Below are 22,500 nucleotides of genomic sequence, written 5' to 3'. Positions count from 1 at the left end.
TTTGTGTGCACGAGTATGTACGGTATGTCATGTGCGCTTCCATTCAACATCTTCTGCTGATATTAAATGCTACAAAAGGGAACAAAACCTACACATGAAGGTTCCTACCTTCCCGATTCCTCAAGAGCTCCAAAAGCCATCTGGCTTTGATTGTCAAGCAAAGGCAACTACTCACAGTCGGAGATACAGTATATACAACACAGCGCTTGGGGAACCTCTTAGCGAATCACACTAAAAGGATCTCATAGTGCATGCGCCTCTTCAGAAGAGCAAGAGTGTGTGTATGAGTAGTGTGGATGTGATCGTTTGCCACTGAAAAAAACCCTCAGAAACAGAAATGTGTTCCCTCTTGGGAGGGCCCTGTTGAACAAAGACCGAACAAAATACTTCACTCAGTAGTGTCACACCAGGCTATCGCTGTAAACACTGCGTACGCTAGTTTTATTTATCTGTGCTTTCATGAGAGGGCTGGATGGGTGTATGAAAGGTGGTAAACCATAGTCAGACGTTTTCATTTTTAGAGGGGAAGGTGGGGAAGGGGTGGAGGGGGTGGTGCTTAGACATTTTTTCTCTCTCTGAGGTCAAGTGGAGTCCCTCCCAGCAGACTCTATTAATACAATTCCTCGCTGTTTTCTGATGAGTGCCAGCGTGGGCAAGATAGCTTGTAGCCTTGCGGTGTCTGTGGCAAATACAGATTTGAGGGGAAAAAAATCTCTCGCAGATTTTTTTTCTTTTTTTCAGCTGACCACTTTCATCACATGAAGCACAGTCGGCTCTCTCACAGCAAAACGAATCTGAACTGTAGAAAACCATGAAAAAATACCTTTTCTTTCTTTTCCTTCTTTTTCGTTCTTTGATATGCATCTTTTTGATCTATCTATTATAACAGGGTCTATGTTCTGGGTCATGACACATTCCACACCTCTTGAGTCTATCGCTATTACTGCTTACACCCACACACACACCTACACACATATAAAGACAGAGAGAGGGGGGGGACTGTTAGAGAGCGAGAGAGCGAGAGAGAGAGAGAGAGAGAGAGAGAGAGAGAGAGACAGAGAAAGAGACAGAGACAGAGACAGAGAGAGAGAGAAAAACCTGCAGAGAAAAAAAGCATGCGAGACCAGATAGCGAGCCACAGGAAGTGTGAGACAGAGGTTTTTAAAATAGTAATGCTTCCTCTGCAGAAGACATGAGGTCACCTGGCGTTGCTGTGACTGTAATAGATTTACCCCATTCCTCTGGGGCATCAGAGGAGCATATAATTAAGGACACGCTCTTCACACACGGCTGCATGGCTGGCACATAGCTAAAATACCTACAGTACCCTCGGACAACACCATGATATTATATACTGTCAACCTTGCCGTCAAGGTTTTAAAAATGTATTATATAGAAATATTTATGTTGTTCACAGTCTCTGGTCCAATAGTTGAGACATACAGTGGCACTATACAGTGTTATTGTATTCAGGGTAGAATTCTTCACACAGGGACAACTGAATGCTAGCCTGGTATGACCAACATCATGCTATTATATGTTGTCAAGCTTGTTGAAAAGCTTTTTAAAAAAAAAAATGTAGAAATATTTATTCAGTCATTCAGTCATTCAGTCTCTACAGTGTAATGCCACTACGTGACATTCAGTGACCTCCCCCCCCCCCCCCCCGCATAATACTTCTCTTCATTCGTATTCATGAGCGGCTCATAGCTCAACGCTCCATGTCAGACAGTTAAGCTTACAGTACTATGCCAGAGATCCTTGAAACTCATACCATCATACTATTCTATTCTGTCCACCTTTCTGCATGTTTTTATAATGTACAATATACGAGTATTTATCTTAATAGTAGCCTCAACATTATATTAGTTATGACATACAGTGGCATTTTAAAGTATTATGATTGGCATGTTTGTCATACATGGACAGTGTCAGTGTCACACATGGACTCAATGCTGCATGCCAGGCAACTACCTCATACCACAACCACTACTTTCATTTACCTTGTATGACCTGTGCATATGAAGAAAGTGACAATAAAAGCTGACTTGACTTGAATTGCATGCTAGGTACATGCAATAGTAGCCCATATCAAAAAACCCTCATAACACATCTTAAAGCTATTCTATGCAGTCAAGCTTGCTGAACGTTTTTTTTCATATAGGCCTATATCATAACCAAATACAGTATATAATATATAGCCTACAGTGTTTTGGAAACTATGGGGGCAGCCGGGATGTTTTTTTGTCCGGGGGGGTGGGGGGGGGGGTCTTTTCACGGGCCTTTTTTGGGGGGGGGGGGTTGTGTTATTCACGCAGTGTAAATGCAAAATGGCAAAACAATGAGTACAGTATGACATTGGCGCATGGACAAACTATAGGCCTACGCCTACATTTCAGCCATTTATATTTTGAGAAATAAGGCTACATAATACACATGCAGGGGTCTATGTAATGAAAAAAATAATAAAACAAAATAGGAGCAGAGATAAGAATTTAAGATTGCTGTGAAATTGTTAACGCATAAACAAAAAGGGTCTAAGAGGGTAGGCTATGCCTTTTCCCCACACACACATTCTACATGAGGGGTGCTGGTCACAGGGCCAGTTTTTCAAAATTCCTCCCATTAAAAGGGCTGAACAACATATTACACATTTGTCTATATTCACATTCATTACACATTCATTTCTAAATGCAGCCCGATGTCTCCTTTGCCTTGTCAATGAAGGCCTGTCACCTAACTCATTACAACTGTAAAACAAAGCCTGGGGAGTGTTAGTAAACTCATCCCAACTGTCCCTTCTCGGAAGGTTTTTTTTTTATTGCTCCCAAACCCAAGTTAACTACAACAACTTGACAAGGCTTTTGATCCCTGTCTTTCAAGCACTTGTGGTTTTCTCTATATGATGTATTTACTCCAGGAGGAAAATTCGAAGGAAATCGTAATTTAAATCGCTTTTAACAAACACGGAAATCGTAAAAAAAAAAAAAAAAAAGTAAAAAAAAAAATATTTTTTTTTTTTTTTTTTTTTACATTTTCGGAAACTATGGCGGCCAAATTTAAACTATGGCGGGCCGCCATAGTTTCCTCAATGTATGGGAAACACTGGTCTATTTTATCAATTGCCTCAACAGTAGTTATTATGTTTATGACATATTACCTTAACTTACAGTAAATGCCTTTGGTATCCATAAAGTATCTCTACTCTTCTGCTCTACATTGCTTGAAGTTATTTCACCAGGGGTGACTGAACTATTTGGTTAAATTAATTTTCCCTCCTCTCCTACGGGTGCATTTGAGGATACGGTAGCCTCTGGATTCACACGCCTTTTTGCCTTTTGCCTTTCAGGCCTATGGGCCTCTTCAGTTATAAATGCCACTTGAGTTTCGCTGGGCTCCAGACAGCTGCAGAGTAATTCCCAGCAAATCTCTCTCTCTCTCTCTCTCTCTCTCTCTCTCTCTCTCTCTATCTCCATCTGTCAACCCTTCCTCTCAGTACCCATCTGCATCTTTCATTCTCCATCCACATCATTCTGCCGTACTTCATCCATTCACATCCCTCCACATCTGTTTATCCCCTATATAGCATCCCTCTATCCCCTACACACACACACACACAAACACACACACACACACACACACACACACACACACACACACACACACACACACACACACACACACACTGTGTCCCTGTCTCCCTGTTTCCCTGCCTGCCTGTGTCCCTGTCTCCCTGCCTGTTTCCCTGTCTGCCTGTGTCCCTGCCTGCCTGTGTCCCTGTCTCCCTGTGTCCCTGCCTGCCTGTGTCCCTGTCTCCCGACCTGCCTGTGTCCCTGCCTGCCTGTTTTCCTGTCTGCCTGTGTCCCTGCCTGCCTGTGTCCCTGCCTGCTTGTGTCGTGCGTGTTCCTCAGACCTTACAGTACAATACAATACTGAAGGAACATGCTTGTCCATCTCCCCATCTAAGATCAACGGCGAACAGATAGAGAGGGTTGCATCATATAAGTACCTAGGGATTGAGATGGACGACAGAATGTCTTTTAATCAATGTGCACAAAACAAATGTAAGAAGTTGCAACAGAGAATGTTCTTTTTAAGGAAGCTCAAAGATTTTAAACTAGACTGCAGTATTCATCAATTATTTTACCAATCACTTTTACAAAGTATTTTATCATTTGGACTTATCTGTGTCTATGGCAATATGTATGTGCAGGACCAAAAAAAATTGCAGCGCATCATCAAATCGGCCAGCAGAGTGATTGGTGTTGACCAGACATCTGCAGTTGAGTTGTACAATGAGCTTATTTTAAGAAAGATGGACCAAATTTTAACTGACCCTACACATCCCCTCTACCCAAAGTTTTTAAAGAGTACTAGGTTAAATGACAGACTCCTGCAAAGAACAATCAGGACAGTAAGATACCAAAAGTCATTTGTACCCACAGCGATCAGTCTATATAACAGCAAGCCCAAAGCAACTTCAGCACTTTAGTTCGCTCACCTGGCTTAATTTATTTAATGCATTTTATCTATTTTTACACAGCACTGGTTCTACTTCTATTTTTTTTACTTATTGTTATTGTTATTTCATTTTACATCAAATGTTCTTATCCCTTATTTATTTTAATGTGGTATGTCCAGCGTCTACTGTCTATGTGTTGTAGTATGTCCTGAGGAGATGTGAAATGTTGACCACTTGAGTTTCCCCCTGAGGGATAATAAAGTTTACCTTGACCTTGACCTTGACCTTGTCCACCATGCTTTTATTTTGACAACTAGCTGTCCTTTTGTCGTCCATGTTCATGAATGGTTTGGTATGAACGTCTTCCCAAACAGTCATGAATGCTTCAGCTGCTATGAATGTGCTATGGAGGGACACATCAAGGAAAGGGTAGCCTTGTAGACTGTAGCATAGTACTTTATGATGTATTACTTAGACTTTACTAAGGGTAGCCTTGTAGACTGTAGCATAGTACTTTATGATGTATTAATTAGTACTTTACTAAGGGCAGCCTTGTATAGCTAGGGCCCTATGAAATCCGTTTTAATTTTTCTCAAATTCCATTTAATTTTTTCTCAAATTCCGTTTTTTCGGATTTATTTTTTGCCATATCTGATTTTTTCCATTTTTGAGCTCATTTTCACCTTTCACCCCCCCAAAAAAAATCTTATTTCTTAGTTATTTATTTCGAAATGGTGAATGGACAGAGCCAGCCACTCGCTGTTGAATGATAGGTAGAGAAAAGAGAGGTAAAATTGCCTACTAATGTTTTGTAATATCAGCCCTCAAAAACATTCCAGTTAATACGGTAGTTGAAATGTACATGCGCATATAGGCCTACTCTAATATGCACGCACCGAACGACAGGGGGATTTCACCTCTGCAGCACTGAAGTCGGGCTGCATCAGTTTTCCTCGAGTAAGTTTGGCTATATTGCAACCTGCAGCTACATTACAGAATTTTTTGGTCAAGTTATATGCAGGATTAAATTGCCTCGCAAATCTCTGACCGTCTACCGTTTCACTAAACACATGCTTTCAAAGACGGTCGTTTTCATCTGAGGATGACAGGACTCCTTTCAAAGTTTTGGTCACTATGCGTCATGGCCAGCAAAGTTAACAAGACAGGATCAAAGCATTGCCTTTTCAGTTTTTATTTTTCAACGGTCACATCTGTTGTAACAAACTCCAAACTTGTGCCTCGCATCGGATGATTGTTTATTAAATCGTAGTGGAGAGCCAGCCGTCCGTCCTTTCTGTCTCGCATCGCATGTGTCTTGGTTACAGACGGACAGAACAAACGCGATTATTTCTGAGTTTAAGATTTCTTCACTGCACTGATGGGCCAGCGTTAGGACGGGAGACAATCGGAAATGCAGCGCGCGCCGCGGGAGACTGTCAACATGCGCTGACATGGATCATGGATCTTGGATCTATGCAGCATAGAACTTTTGCGCACCACCTTGCGTGGCGCAAATATTATATCGTGGCCATTTTTTTGTGTTTGTCATGTCCTTTAGACTGATAAATGATGGCGAAAATAATGGATTTTTAATATTATCATAAGAAATGTACAAATTCCGTGCAATTCCGCGTTTATAACCAAATTCCATTTTAATGTCTACATTCCGTGATTCCGTCCGCGTTTTCCGTATCGCGGAAACCATAGGGCCCTATATAGTATAGTAGTTTATGATGTATTAATTAGTACTTTACTAAGGGCAGCCTTGTATAGCATAGTAGTTTATGATGTATTAATTAGTACTTTACTAAGGGTAGCCTTGTATAACATAGTAGCTTATGAACTATTAATTAGTACTTTACTAAGGGTAGCCTTGTATAGCATAGTAGATTATGATGTATTATTTAGTATTTTACTCAGACTTTGCACCACTGAAAGGAGACTTCACATCTCATTGTGTGTGTGCCAATACAGACTCTCTATTCTCTCCTCCCACCATACCTCTCTCCATCCCACCACCTCTCTCTACCCCCTTTCTCTCTCCATCCCACCAGCTCTCTCTACCCCCTCTCTCTCCACGCTCTACCTCTCTCACACACACACACACACTCTCTCTCTCTCTCTCTCTCTCTCCATCCCCCCTCACCTCCCTCTACCCCTCAGCAGCAATACACTCCAAAAAACTACTCTCCAAATCCTTCTCCATTTCCCTCTCCCTCACGCACCTCTCCATCCCTCTACCTCTCTCTCAGTATTGTTCCAACCGCCTCCAACACCTCCATCAATCCATCCTCCATTCACCCCTCTCCACCTCTTCCTCTCTCTGGCTCCCTCTCCATCCCTCTGTCTACCTGTACCGCAGCGGTTCCCAAACTGGGGGTTGGGACCCCTAAGTGGGTAGTGGGGGGTCCTGCAGAGGGGGTCTCAGAGAAAAGGGAATACTTGCATAAAACCTAGACAATTACAAATATATGTCTATGATGGCCACATTCAGCAACACAAAAAACACGTTTTGCATTTGGAATACGATGTTGGAGCGGTCCCAAAAGGGGGTCCCAGCTGAAAATGGAGAACTGGAAACCAATGTCCTACTAGCCTAGAAATCTAGACGCCCCTAGCGACCGCAAATTGAATTTGCTTTTTGCTGTACGGGTCTGGCTCGCTAGGCTAATGCCCTACCGCATCCCCATCTCTCTGTTTCCCTCTCTCTAACGACCGCTCTTCCTCACTCTCCCTTCCTCCATCTCTCTGCGTCTCTCTCTCCATTTCTCTGCCTCTCTCTCTCTCCATCTCTATGCCTCCCTCCTCCCTCTCCCTTCCTCCATCTCTCTGCCTCTCTCTACCTCTCTCTCTCCATTTCTCTACCTCCCTCCTCTGTCTCCCTCACTCCATCTCTCTCTGCTTCTCTCCCTCCATCCTTCACCCTCCGCTGCCTCCCTCCCCACCCTTGCCCCTCTCTATCAGAGTGCTGAGCCCACTTACTCAGGGTCCTCTCCTCACCTCGGTTTGCTTCGCTGTACTCTACCAAAAAAGAGACTCTCAAAAACCAGCAACAACATCCCCTCTTCAGTTCCCATTGCGGGTCTGCAATCCACACACAGAACATGAAAAGATAAAGTGCTCAGCTCAGCAGTGCAACACATGAAACTATAAATAGTGCCAATGGCAAGGCCTGTAGAGTGTGGATACCACATTTGTGTCATGGGCCAAGGCAGCATGTACACCTGAGTTTTGAAACCTGCAAGGCCTGGGCACTGAAAAGAGGTAAATATTGAATGTATTCAATGTGAAACGGGCAGGGAGATCAATAACATTAAAATGTTGGCTATAAGCATTGCCATTGGCGTAAGCATTGGCTATTAATTATTCTGTTTTTCCCTGCTCATGTTATAACAATCCATTGCAGAATAGCAAAAGGGAACAGAATTCCAGGTAGCAAGGGATATTTTTCTCTGACAGAATAGATTCACAGTTTTATGGAGATTTGTAAAGATTTTCAAAGTTTCAGCCATGATATGCACTTACGTACATCAAGAATGTTTCACCTTTATTGTTCTAAAAAGTTTGCAGAACAATCCACAAAGAGAGCATTTCTCTGCACTGTACTATATATCTAAAGAGACCACAGCCTCTGGCCTGTCATTACTAATTCTGTTCACAATAGATTGATTTTTTTTTCAATTTCACTCTGACTTTTAAGTGCAATAAATGTGAGTGTATTCATGCAGATACAGCCATAAAACTTATGGCTGAATATGTTGTGAGTACAATCAATCTAAAAACCTGAGTAGACAGTGATTTAAAGGTGTTGTAGCCTAAAGTAACTTAACAAACAGAAATCCTGAGGGGATATTCTGTATACGGAAAGGTAGTTTTACAAATAAAAAATGAATCTAAAAGTTACAGTAAGTGTCAAATATGATTAATCTGTAAATGCTCTGATGATCATGATTTCCAAAGTGCTGAAGATTGTGCCCTATAATCACAGCGGTATTGGAACATTCATCAAAGGCTACAACTAAGCTTCAGTAGCCTGTATCTAACACACATTTAATTGTTTATAATTAATTACAAGAAAACACATAATAATTGCATGTTTCTGCAAATTGGTTCCTGAAAGTACAGTCCCCGGAGGTGCTTTTAAAGTCGTTGACATTTGAATGGCTGAAGAAGAATCGATTTCCCTTCAACAAGCAAGCAAGTCATGAGAGCTTTACATTGGGGATGGTAGCACACGCTCTGCTCTGCATAACACACTGCAGGTATATGCAACCAGGGGCGTAGCAGCAAATGTTGGGCCCTATGTACAATCAGCTCCAATTCCCCCAGCCGTATCTAAATACATCTGACTGTCTGTGGGCCCCCTATATATGCATGGGGCCCTGGTGTCACACTTTGCCCCCCTGAACAACAGCCCTGTACACAACCACATGCAGCATTAATGAGGATCAGGAAACCTATTAAGAATGCTAATCTGAAAACAGCATATGTCAACAAGCTCCCGTGATTTTAGTATCACACTTCATCTCTGTAGCACTTGATTTGAGTATACACCCTCATTGTAATGTGTTTTTCTCTAATCCACCCAATCTTTTTGACCTCCACAACGCTTCACCCCAACGTGCCACATCTATGGCGTGGTAACTTAAATGACTTGGCGATAACATCAGGATCAGGGCTGATTTCCCATGTGGCTGCAGGGCATTAGCTGTGTTTCTGTCACTGGCTGAGCATTTCAGGAAAAAAAGAACAAATAAACAAATAAACAGTGTTCTGCGAAAAACACAAAAACAACATATGGCCGTTTAAAAGGGGAACGGTTGAACAAGGACAGTTTTTAGGAGCCAGTTTTAGAAGCATTATGTCAAAACTGAACAGCAGTGACATCCGCAACAACAACAACAACACAAAAAACTAACAAGGCCATGCTGTACAAGGATAGCAAGAACATTCGCTACTGCCAAAGGGTGATGAATAGTTCACAAGAGAATAGTGTGATAGAGTGGCACTGGGGTCGAGCTCCAAAAATATACACTTAGTTTCATTAAACAAACAGCAACGTTTCAGGAGTGAAGAATATCCCACTGGTGGATCAAAACGTTGCTGTTTGTTAAATGAAAGGAAGTGTATATTCTTAGAGATCAACCCCAGTGTGAAGACCACTCTATCACATGTCTACCATTGTTGTCCGGCACCTGGATTATTGTTTTTATGGATGTGCACACACCCTAACCTCCAAATGCCTTAGTTCACAAGAGGAGGCATGAGAAGTGGTATTACTGCTTCTGTGTTTTTGCATGGTCCATGTAAAGCATAGATACGTGTAAGACTATGTACAGCACACAGCTAAGTGTAATGTAATGTAATAATGACCAAACCTCATTGTATGATGCCAAAGGTTCCCCTTTGCTTCTTATCATGGCGCTAAAGACATTGTGTTTGTGACACAGTACGGCTGCAACTGTCTGTGACACATACTATGTTTCAAGACAGTCAAGTTTACAGAAAGTTTTACGAGATTCAGTCACAAGATGACTGTAACAGATGTATTTTCCAGTCTAAAATTTGTTTTAGCAGTCAGGGAGATAGGGAGAAAGACACTGCAGAAAAGAAAGTGTTGAATAGTGTGAGAGAGGCCTGTGATGCTGCAGGCATGATGACACTACAATACCCACAATAGGCCGTCAACCCCGCGTGGGCTCTGTGCAAACTGAGGAAGGCCAGGGTTGCAGTGTGCCGCGAGTGTGCTTTTGGAAAAAACACCATTATAATGGGTGCTAAAATGCTTGGCCTCTTATACACAGAATACAGCCCAGAACACAAAACATCACACAGTCCAGCTAGGAATACAATATATTCAGCAGCACATTCTACGCAGCTTGTATTCAGCATGGGATGATGTAAACACATTCATAGAAGGTTACCATGCATTCATCAAGCTTAGCCAGCTTTATACAGTATGTGTGCTTGGAAAGCATTCAGCTCTCTCAATGTAGAGACCCAAGCTAACAGAAGTGGATGGAAACCTCTCCAAGGTTGTGTCTCAAATCACGCACTTGTGCACTTCGGGCACTGTTTTTCAGTGCCTAAGGCACTCACGCTGAAAATTTCAGCTGAACCAGTGCACTGAAAGTGCCAGGATGATCCCCTAACAATGCAAGTGCTTGCCAACTCCCCCTCTCTGGCTATCTGCACTACAGAGCAAATACAGTATGCCCCAGACGTCTGATGGCATTAGGTGGAGACATGAGGGTCTGGTGGAGACATGAGGGCCTGGTAGAGACATGAGGGCCTGGTCGATGGCTGATGGGCTTACAAGGTGGATAAGTGCCAACTTAACCTGCATGGGGATTTGAGGATGGCCCCCACTCACTTCAAAGCCTAAAGCTTCACTACACTACACTACACTACACTACACTTCACCATCACACCTAAAGCCTACTAAACTACACTACACTACACCATCACACCTAAAGCCTACTACACTACACTAGACTACACCGCACTACACCAACACTTAAGCAATAAACCATGCGAGGCCGTGGGTTATGCTCGATTGATAATGGGTGAGGGGAGTGGGGCACGAGTCGACGTGGAAAAGTGAAGCTTAAAATGTGGTCAGTTTCATGTGCCAATCCATCACAAATGCAGAAACACACACACACACACACACACACACACACACACACACACACACACACACACACACACACACACACACACACACACACACACACACACACACACATCTGACCCATAAACCTGGCAAAGCAGGTAACACCTGACAATGATAAGAATATTAATAGGATTGGATGTGCAGATGTGATGATAAACAATGAGTTTTATTGCAAATGACTTTTATTAGAAATGGTACAATAGCTTGGGGAAATCTAATATGATCTTATTCCACTGATGACAGATAATTTTGCTTTTGTCAAGTTTGTTTTCTTGATTTTGATTCATTTGGTATTGTTTGAAGGAAACAAGACCTACATTTTCTTTGGAGATTAAATTGACTGAAATCAAGTTAAACTACACACTAAATTCTAGAAGGATTTCCCATAATTACTCTCAATAATGGACCAGTTCTACTATCCCTTCATTTGCTAAGATGTCTTTTTTTAAGTGTTAGAGACGCAACACAGAAATAGAATCACAAGAAAAAGTCAGTCAGAAACTGATGCTGGTGGAGAGAGTTGCATTTAGAAAAATAACATCCAAACTAACTGATCATTTGCAAGTACAAAAACATTATACTGTATGCCACGTCTGGTTTGAATTGTATAATATGTTTAAGCTGCCATCCCATAGACAAAAGGTTGATGTGCATGACTATGAGACATAAAAGAGCAAGAGAGAGAGAGAGAGAGAGAGAGAGAGAGAGAGAGAGAGAGAGAGAGAGAGAGAGAGAGAGAGAGAGAGAGAAACAAAGTCCGTGTTTGGCCTGCACACTCTAATCACCAACCGCTTCCTCATCAAACCTCACAACAAACCAGCTGCACAATGCAAAGGCTGGAAATGCAATTACATTGTCCAGGTCTGGGAAAGCATCCGGAAGACTGGCAGAGTCCACAAAAACTAAGCCGAGCAAAACTTAAGAAAGAAAAAGAAACAAAGCATGAAGTTGCTCAATTTATTGTTGTGGAGAGTGAGAGTTCTTACGAGGTGAGGAAGTGCTGTGTAGGACATGATGTCCAGAAGTTGGAGATGAAAGTATAAATGCAAACTGGTGGATGCAGCAAGTTTAGGATGCAGCTTAGGATTTTGCCCAGCGAAATGCTGAATTATTACCATATTATTATGATGATGAGTTTGGATACTCATCACCATAATAATTGCCTACATATTCCAACCCATTACCTATTTACCACGGAATTGTCTGCCAGCTGGTACCACTTGTGAAAAAAAGCCATTTAAAACGGCAGTTACTGTATGTCTTTTAAAAAAAAACATTTTCCAGCCATTAATGTACATCTATATGATTTGCATGACAAAACGCAATCCCATTACGGCCGCATTGTTATGAATAGCATAACCTCAATGCAAGCATGGAATTATCAGTGAAACAGATTGGAATATACATGGGTGGAACTTCTGTTTTCAGAAGGCTTGGCATCCTAGCGCTGGTGTCCTGATAACAGACTGAGTGCACTGATACCATCTACACCTGATGGCTAAGACAGACAGAGTCTCAAGATACACCTTGGATAAGGGCACTCCAAGTCCTCAAACCTCTTGAAAAGGGAAAGCAGTGCAGAGGAGGATACAACTGGCGGATGGCACGGCATGTCAGGATTTAGCTCGCTAGGCTAGCTGAGGAGGATACAACTGGCGAATGGCACGGCATGTCAGGGTTTAGCTCGCTAGGCTAGCTGAGGAGGATACAACTGGCGAATGGCACGGCATGTCAGGGTTTAGCTCGCTAGGCTAGCTGAGGAGGATACAACTGGCGAATGGCACGGCATGTCAGGGTTTAGCTCGCTAGGCTAGCTGAGGAGGATACAACTGGCGGATGGCACAGTAGTACAACATGCACACTAAAATACAGCAGTGATGCACATTGGGATGTTCTGAGACAGGATGCTGGCTCATTTGCTACAATTGAATCATTAAAAAAATATCACCAGAAAAAAAACTGGAAAAATGCACTGAAATACAGACAGACAGACAGACAGACAGACAGACAGACAGACAGACAGAAAACCAGCCAAAGAGTTAAGACACTAAAATTATGTCTTACCTGTATTGAAGTCAGAGGGGTGATGTGAACATGAAAGAGAAAAGAGAAATACATTGTAGGGTGTAAATAGGAAACTCATTTACATATTCCACGGCAGTGACTAAATTATCAATCAGTCCCTGGATTTCAAAAAAACCTTTTTATTAGTAAAACAGATACATGCCATTATTCGAAATATCAGATCAGTCATTATAAATTGAGATCATACCCTTGAACTGAACTCGGAAAAAAACAGTTGGTCTTGGACCAAATTTAGATAAAAAAGAAAACGCTTGGAGAGATTCACAAGATTCACATAAAACAAACATTTTTCCAAAGGTAAATGCATTACTTTTTATTCAACATGGTTTTCTCTATTTACAATAATACCACAGAGAGCGTTACTCATCGCTTGTTTTTCTCAATAATACCTAAATAGAGATATGCTAGTCTCAGAGTTATTTGTCGTTGTTTTGAACTTGATTTTCTCAATAACAGCCAAATAGAGTTATATTAGTCTTCACTGTTAACATGTCCAGGACACTTCCTTCTGTTCCTACTAAGAAACCAAAACACTGGACCACCTGGGCCTACTCAGACTTAGACACACACAAGACAGGTGCTCTAGACTTAGAAACAAACAGTAGACAGGTGCTCCCTCAGTCCCTCCAGTCTGTTATGCGTACTGCACATTTCTTTCAACAACCGTCGGCTCAGTGCTCTGTTGTTAGCTCCTGATATTGATTCATCCAGGGTAATTGACAACACCTACACATACCACAGAGTGGATGGACATGAGCTGGGGTCAGGCCCGTTGCGTTAAGGTAAGCAATGTAGGCAGTTGCCTAGGGCCCCCGAGTAGGTGGGGCCCCCAAGGACGACAAGTTATGTATTCAACAACAATGACGATTTTAAATAGCTGTATAATAAGGCAGTGTCATGACTCATCTGTATGAAGGGCTCAAACAGCGGAAGCAACAGCGCCTACCTAATACCCCCTGCTCGAGGGGCCCCCCTTCCAATAGGTTTGCATCAGCGACAGCCTCAAGTCAAGTGCCAAAAAAATACAACGACAATTTAGTCAAAGTACCCCCATCTGGAGGGGTCCCCGCTTCCAATTGGTCAGAGAAAGCGTCAAATCCAGCGCAAATAGGCCTACAAACTGAAAATTAAGCAACATAATCTCTCTCGGTGGATGTTGCACAGACGTCAGTTTACATTACATTTTTGGCTCAAGACAGTTGCTTTTATAATAAAAGTTAGATAATCTCGAAGACAACATATTATCCTCTGTACTGCAACCAAACTGTCCCAGGCCAGAAATTCCTCAATAACGCGCCGTTTCTCGACACGGAACTGTTTTGGAAAGACGCAAGAAGAATAGAATGAACAATGTGCAATGCATGACCAATATTTCGGATAACACGAGTCACACAAGTGAGCTGAGCTGGATAGCTGAATTGTAGCACAATAGTCACTTTCTTGCTATTAGCTATCATGTGGATTACAAACTGGAACTTGTGGAAAGGCTACAGTGAGGGGATAGCCTAAATTCTGCAGTCAAGACAACGCAAGGTAAGGGCATTGATATTTGTCCCTTTTAATTGACACAGTTGTCAACCACGGAGTAACGCAGGTAGTTGTTCAGTCATCCTTGGTGGCCGCGTTTGAACACACCCTTTCTGGGATGATGATTGCGGTGCAGTGACGTGTTAGCCTGTTGAATGCAATAATGTGAATTGTTGCTGTAAATGGTAATAGGCCTACAACACAAACATTTGGATTCTATTTTCAATTTCAAGTGCATGATGGATGCAATACGAAACGCAGCGTGGTGGAAACACGACTGAGTAGTATAGACAGGTCATCAGCTGGGAAAATTAGGCCTTTCGTCCTACCGCACTTTTCTCTGTGGATTACTGACCAGAAGCCCTATTGGAAGAAATTAAAACATGGGGCCACGCCAATTTTTGCTCAGAACTCAATATGGCCGCCATTTTCCAAAGTGACTTGTTTTCATGCATTATTACATTGTAGTATATGGTGATATTCATGAACAATTAACATCTTTCAGCACTATTCGGTCCTATTTCCTAGGGCTGGGCGATATGACGAGACATATCGTGAGGACGAGAGAAACGTGTCTATCGTGACCTTTCTCCTCTATCGTTTATATCGTGATAAAAAAATATTTTCATTATTACAGCTAATACACATTTTAATATAATTTCACCTCTTAATATAGCCATTTTATGATTGTAAACATGTGCAAAAAATAATTTTAAAACTACTTGTGGGCCAAACTAGGCTATTTTATTTTTTTACTCCCATGATTTTTTTCTGGTCGTATGCTGTCGAGAGAGCGCACGCAGCCTATTCAGTCTGTTTGACTCAAACTTTGAGTCTGCAGTCACTCCTCGGTTGGCGCCCCCTAGAGTGCAGTACCCGGAAAAGCGTCTTTGCCACTGCCTTGCCATAGCCTAGAAATCTAGACGCCCCTAGCGACCGCAAATTGAATTTGCTCGGGCAGCAAGCGTGCGAATCATGGCTGGAAAAAGGCGTTGGACAACTTACCAAAAATGAGCCAACTAGATGCTGCGGTGAAGTTTGGCATTCCTACCTGCGCTGTTTTGTAGATTCTGAGCACGAGACTTCTGTGAAGCGCATCTCTCCTACACAACCTCTGCTTTGCAATGGATCTCGAAAGTAATGGAATTGACACGTTCCGTACGACGCACTATGGGTTACACATTTTGGCCGGTGATGAAAACGGTTGTAAAGCCCTTCGTGCACTTTCACTGGGACTTCTCGTGAGCACATCATTCTCTGAAATGTTTAACTTGACCCTCTGTAGCCTACTTGGAAATCCACCACCATTTTTCAGCAGAGGTAGGCTAAAAGTTAAAGTGACTCGATGCTATGATGCTGCGCATGCCATTGAGTCCCAAACAGTTAGGTTTGACTTCTGGGCATGAAACGGTTTTGCAAATGCAATGCCCTTTGTTGTGTTCACTGATATATTGGTAAAAATACAACAAACAGAATTGTTCCTCGACAGCAACCAGCGTGAGTCAAGTGATTATTGGGAAGCATAACGTGGTTGGGGACAACGATGGTGGGGACGAGAGCAAGCAATAGGCTATTGCGTGCTGTTTATAACAAGTTCTTTTACATAGGCTATTCACAAATATTTTCAGCTTTGTTCAGTTTCATATTAGGCCTACTGGTATTTTGTAACATTAAGTAGGCCTGTTTAAAATGCGCTAATATAATTTACTGACTAATTGCAGTCATTTTTTGTCAGACATTTTGTCCAGTCACATTTTATTTTGCCGGTCATTCATGCCAATGTCCGGCCACAGTTGGCTAACGTGAACCTTGCTGTTTATGGCCGCAATTTGCGCATCTGTGGTGTTCTTGGTTCGTGGGACTCTCACATTGGGAAACGAGATGACTGGTGAAAATAGGTGATGAAAGATTTTTTTCGACCCTGTCCGTCAAACTGGTTGACTATGTTTTTTTTTTTGTTGTTTTTTTTGTAAAGGCTATATCGTGATACATATCGCTATCGTGATATAAAATAATCCATATCGTGATATACATTTTTTTCCATATCGCCCAGCCCTACTATTTCCTTACATAAATGTTTACAAAGGTTGACTAAACTAAAAGAAATGAAAATAAAGTTGGCCACCTTGCAATATCCAAAGGAAAGTGCTGAAAATAATGATTGAAATGCACATACAGAGTCTATGGCTGGGAAAATTAGGCCTATTGTCCTGTCAGGGTTTTCACAGTGGATTACAGACCAGAAGGCCTATTGAAAAAGAACTTGGGGCCATCTATGTCCTCCAAAATTCAAAATGTTGTCTGTTTTTCAGAGTGGCAGACTTTCACACATTTTTCTCAATACTGTAAGGCCATATTTATCAATAAAGATTACATATTTTTCAGTTAAATTGTCCTATCTCCTTACAGGCGTGAGTATAAAGGTTGTCTAGAAAAAGGCATGAATATATATATCTTGCCACTTTGAAATGTTTGAATGTTGTCAAATGATTGAATTTCACATACACAGTGGACTGCTGAAAAAAAGGCATATTGTCCTGCCAAACTGTGTGTGTGTGTGTGTGTGTGTGTGTGTGTGTGTGTGTGTGTGTGTGTGTGTGTGTGTGTGTGTGTGTGTGTGTGTGTGTGTGTGTGTGTGTGTGTGTGTGTGTGTGTGTGTGTGTGTGTGTGTGTGTGGCATAGAAACAGTAGACCGGGTGTGTGTGTGTGTTGGGGGGGGGGGGGGGGGGGGTAGGCGGGACCAAATGATGTGGAGGAGCGGGGGGATGAATGAGGGAGTGAGCGGGGGTAGAGGGGCGAGTTGAGTCGGGGGGGGGGGGGGGGGTTGACCTGCCAAACTTTTCACATTGGATGGGGGGTGGGCGAGTATTTTGTGGGGAGGTGGGGGAAGAATGAGTCAGGGGGGTGAGCGTGGGGGGCAGAATAGTGGGGTGTGTGTGAGGGGTGGGGGGCAGAGCAGCATGGGGGGGATGAGTGAGGGGGTTGGGGGGCAGTAGATGAGTGAGGGGGTGGGCGAGGCAGAATAGTGTGTGGGGGAAAGACACTGTAGAGCAGGGGAAAGATGAGCGGGGGATACGCGCGGACACACACACACGCACACTCACTCTTGCTTTATGCAAAAAAATGTAGGCCTGAAAAACTTTTGGTCAGTAATCTAATGTGAAAAGTTTGGCAGGTCAATAGCCTTTTTTCAGCAGTCAACTGTGTATGTGTAATTCAATCATTTTCTGACAACAATCCTTAGGATATTTCAAAGGGGCAAGATATATATTTACATCATTCTGTTGCCAACCTTTGTACTCACGTCTGTATATTGGAGATAGGACAGAATTTCACTGAAAATATGTTGCCTTTATTGATAATTATGGTCTTAAGGGCTGTACACACACATCACTGCTATTTACTAGCTTCTCGCTTGCTCGCCTATTCGCTACTCTGCTAGTCTCGCTGGAACACATTGACATTCTACTGAGTTCATTCGCTGAGCGAGTAACTAGCAGCGACGTGTGTGTACGGCCCTTTACAGTATTGAGAAAAATGTATGAAAGTCTGCCATTCTGAAAAACAGAGAACATTTTGAATTTTGGAGCACATTTGAGATGGCAACCAGCTGGAGAATCTTTTTCAATAGGCCTTCTGGTCTGTAATCCACTGTGAAAACCCTGACAGGACAATAGGCCTAATTTTCCCAGCCATAGACTCTGTATGTGCATTTCAATCATTATTTTCAGCACTTTCCTTTGGATATTGCAAGGTGGCCAACTTTATTGTCATTTCTTTTAGTTTAGTCAACCTTTGTAAACATGTATGTAAGGAAATAGGACCGAATAGTGCTGAAAGATGTTAATCGTTCATGAATATCACCTTATAGTACAATGTAATAATGCATGAAAACAAGTCATTTTGGAGAATGGCGGCCATATTGAATTCTGAGCAAAAATTGGCGTGGCCCCATGTTTTAATTTCTTCCAATAGGGCTTCTGGTCAGTAATCCACAGAGAAAGGTGCGGTAGGACGAAAGGCCTAATTTTCCCAGCTGATGACCTGTCTAGTAGCAGGGAGGTTGTCTGAAGAGCTAAAAATTCACCGTTTGAGAGCGTTTTTACCGAAACATGCTCTTCTGGGGGAGACCTCCCTTGGTTTGGTTACAGAATTCTAGCTTCAATATCACATCCCCCAAAACTGCCACTGTGCCTGTTCATGAGTTTCTCAGCCTTTCTAGATGGTAGGCTTTTATGAGTCAATAGGCCTTGTTCTTTTTGCACAAATGGTGCACCCTCGGTTAGATTTTAAAAGTGGTTGGACAGATTAGACATAACTCTTTATTTGTCATAGGCAATGCAGATCATGATTTTGGCGTCAGGGTCAAAAAACCTGATTGGGCCATATATAGGTCTACTCTCATGTGAAATATAGGCCAGATTAGCCGTCATGAGAAATTATGAGCCTATTGAATTGAATGGACTATATTTGCCTAGGTCTTTCTTCATGAAGTTTCATAAAATTAACTGTAGGGATAAGTTCATGTCATCATAATAACTAGATTGCATTTCCTCACCGAAAATGCTGGTGTATGCTTGCTCATCATGCATGTGTTGCCCTGCATAGCCTACACAACACTGTCTAGGTATGATGTATTGTCGTTCCATTAGGTTTACATGGATTCTGTGACATTATGTTGCAATGGTAGGCTATGTGCCATCCAAAAATGGTCTGACCCATCTGAAACAAAAATTCTGGCGCCGTGGATGGCCTAGTATTACTCCGCGCGACCGGAAATGGGGGTGCGTTTGTTTTCTTTACTATCTATGGTTTGTATGCAAGCTGTAGTTTTTGTAGCCAGTCCCGCTCAAAGATAGCCGTTCTACCTCGCTCCTTGATGTCTACACAAACAACACACTATCGCTACCTACTGGCTGGATGTCTACTGCTATTCAAAGGCGTCTTGGGAAAAATAGGTCCGCCAAATGCTAAACAATAGTTAGAAGGCATATTTCGCTGCAATTTTCGGGTTAATTTATCGCTGCCTACCACTGATCACACGGTGAGTTCCATGTCTTCTCGAATGAAAGTTTAACACCATTTTATAATCGATTGCTTGAGTGCTCTATTGGAGTTAATGTAAAGGTGGGGGGGGGCTGCAGTATTGGATACCCAAATGCTCCGTTCAGCACCAAATGTCAAAATTGAACTCTACTTCACCCCAGAAGTCACACAAACAGGGCTTAAAGGATTTATCCGGAGTTGGAACAAGTTTGCCTGATTTTTGCATGTTTGGGATGAAATACAGTCACTCTAGAGCAAAATCAAGGCAAAAGGATGCGTTTTGAGAAAGTTTGATAATATCACGTTAGCCTCGTTAGCCATATCAGCTATGCAATATGAAAGATGCGGGCATCGTTTTTCGGCGGTTACACACATTTCAAAAACACAACATTTTAAAGTCTTGCACAGCTCAAAACAACGTCACACTTACCTCGTAATATGTTGAGGGTATCCACACATAAACCGAAGTGTCCAAAGTCCTTCATGTATTCTTGAAAGGTCTGCAGAATGTGTTTTGTGAAGCTACTACCTTGAGAATATCTAAATTACGGTCAAGACAACTATTTGACACTAAAGCCCACCAAGTAGATTGCCGAGTGCGTCGCACCATCAGCTATGATTATTTCCATAGCGAGTAACCACAGCTGATGGTGCGAAAACGAAAAACGATGCCCGCATCTTTCATATTGCATAGCTGATATGGCTAACGAGGCTAACGTGATATTATCAAACTTTCTCAAAACGCATCCTTTTGCCTTGATTTTGCTCTAGAGTGACTGTATTTCATCCCAAACATGCAAAAATCAGGCAAACTTGTTCCAACTCCGGATAAATCCTTTAATGTCTAAAATAGCGAACCACCACTTTAAGCTTCGGCATAGCTTTTTCTGACCTTGACCAGTAGCAAGCCGAGGGAGGCGGGTCAATCATGCCGCTTGGGAAACGTTCATTTTTAGGTATCAGAACAAGTCTCGAAGAGATTTGAAAGTTGATGATAATCAGGCAAACTAAATACAAACCAATGATGAAAGAAGGGATTCCATAACTTAAAAACGTCAGTTAAAGAACTGGACACATCATCACTGCTATCCGGTCCAACTCTTCATGAATTTTCATGCAAGGTACGCCATAGACACAGGCATGTTTTGTAGCTCTTCATCTCTCACAGTCAATAACACAAAGATAATGTGACAATCACTGCCATTGACCTTATATTTCAACACCTAGTACATACAACTAGTGAGTTTTTTTCTCACAACTCTGCTTGTAGGTTCGTTGTACATGACCCAGAAGTCGCTGATCAGAAATAAACTGTAAAGCTCCTGCACACTCACACAGGGAAATGTGCTGGAGTGTTATATTTCTCTCCTGAACCCCTGGTACATTGCAATACCACTCTCAATGTCGCTTTTCTTCTCAAATTGGACATAGACAAAGCCCTGCGGCAACCACTCTTTCATTATTTCACTTTTGTTTGTGTTTTATTTTATTTTCTTTGAATATAAATGGGTGCAGCAGGTAGATGTTGTCTGGCATGGCCATCTGTGAATAGACTAGAAAAGCAGACTAATTGGACACACGCTAACAACTCAGCTGTTCGAGAGACGTGCGTGAGTGAGTGAGTGCCTGAGTGTATGTGTGTCTGTCTGTTTGTGTGTGAGTCAGTGTCTGGGTGTATGTGTGTGTGTGTATTTGTGTCTGAGTGTCTGAGTGTATGTGTGTGTGTCTGTGCGTGTGTGTGAGTGTCTGGGTGTGTGGGCAACCAACATCAAAAAATACAAGCACCGATCAATTGCAAACTTGTTACTCGCATGACACCTCAGTAGGGATGCAAACGATTAATCGATTAATCGATTAATCGACTTTAATCGATCAATGCGTTAATCGATTAAAAAACATTAATCGCAATTAATCGACAATTCAACTGACAAGAGACCCAGGTGAAATGGGCATGTGAAGAGTGTGTGTGAAGATGGATGTGAATAGTGGGAATATTTCAATCACCTTTGGATTAAATAATTAAAATAGAATTAATTGAAATGTGTTATATTATTTAAATTTTTAACACTTTTTTTTAGATTTAGTAGGTTTTTTTCGAGAAACATTGAGACTTGCAGGGGGGAAAACGCCGCTTATCAATTAATCGTAAGTCGATCGATAAGGCCATCAACTAATGATTAATGAATTAATCGATAATTTGCATAAACTTTATTTTAAATATTTGAAATACTTTCCTCTCAGTTTCATCATCATCAAGATATGGACAGCCAGTACGTGAATATTCCCCTTGCACATGGAACTCCTTACTATTCAGCCAACATGAATGCTGCACACATAATAAAACAGATTAAAAACTTTTTAGATCAATGTCAGAGAAGTCAATGCAGGGTTCACTTCTGTCAACGCAGATTCTCTGTCAATGGAAGTGAAAATGTTGTGCCAAGTCTTGTTTCAGAAGAGAAGAGATACAGCTAATATACAGACAGTCTTTTTACATTACATTACATTACATCTTCTTTTGAGTCACATTTCCCGAGGTGACAAATTGTGCCATGGATCATTATAGTGAGCGTGGGAAAAATGTATGCCAGCATGAGACTAAACTGACAATGGCATTTTGTTTGTTTATTTATTAAATCACAGCTATTAATTCATCCCCCTCAGGCGTGATATCAAGGTTCAAGTCAAGTCAAGTCAAGTCAAG

General features: G+C 42.0%; 1 protein-coding gene across 4 annotated transcripts in view; it reads right to left on the bottom strand.

Moving 5' to 3' along the window:
* LOC134441793 (glutamate receptor ionotropic, delta-1-like) overlaps nt 1-22,500 on the bottom strand; it is a 304,090-nt gene that overhangs the window by 254,874 nt on the left and 26,716 nt on the right. Inside the window, exon 4 of one of the 4 annotated variants that reach the window (XR_010033197.1) lies at nt 22,009-22,122. The exons of the other annotated variants lie outside the window; for them this stretch is intronic. The gene's annotated coding sequence lies outside the window, so the exon portion shown is untranslated. Of the gene's footprint in view, nt 1-22,008; nt 22,123-22,500 lie in introns of those variants that run through there. 4 annotated transcript variants of the gene reach the window in all.

The sequence above is a fragment of the Engraulis encrasicolus genome, chromosome 24, assembly GCF_034702125.1.
Source record: "Engraulis encrasicolus isolate BLACKSEA-1 chromosome 24, IST_EnEncr_1.0, whole genome shotgun sequence".
NCBI classification, from domain to species: domain Eukaryota; kingdom Metazoa; phylum Chordata; class Actinopteri; order Clupeiformes; family Engraulidae; genus Engraulis; species Engraulis encrasicolus.
Note: the sequence above shows the minus strand (reverse complement) of the source record. Positions and strands in the feature narration are given on the sequence as shown.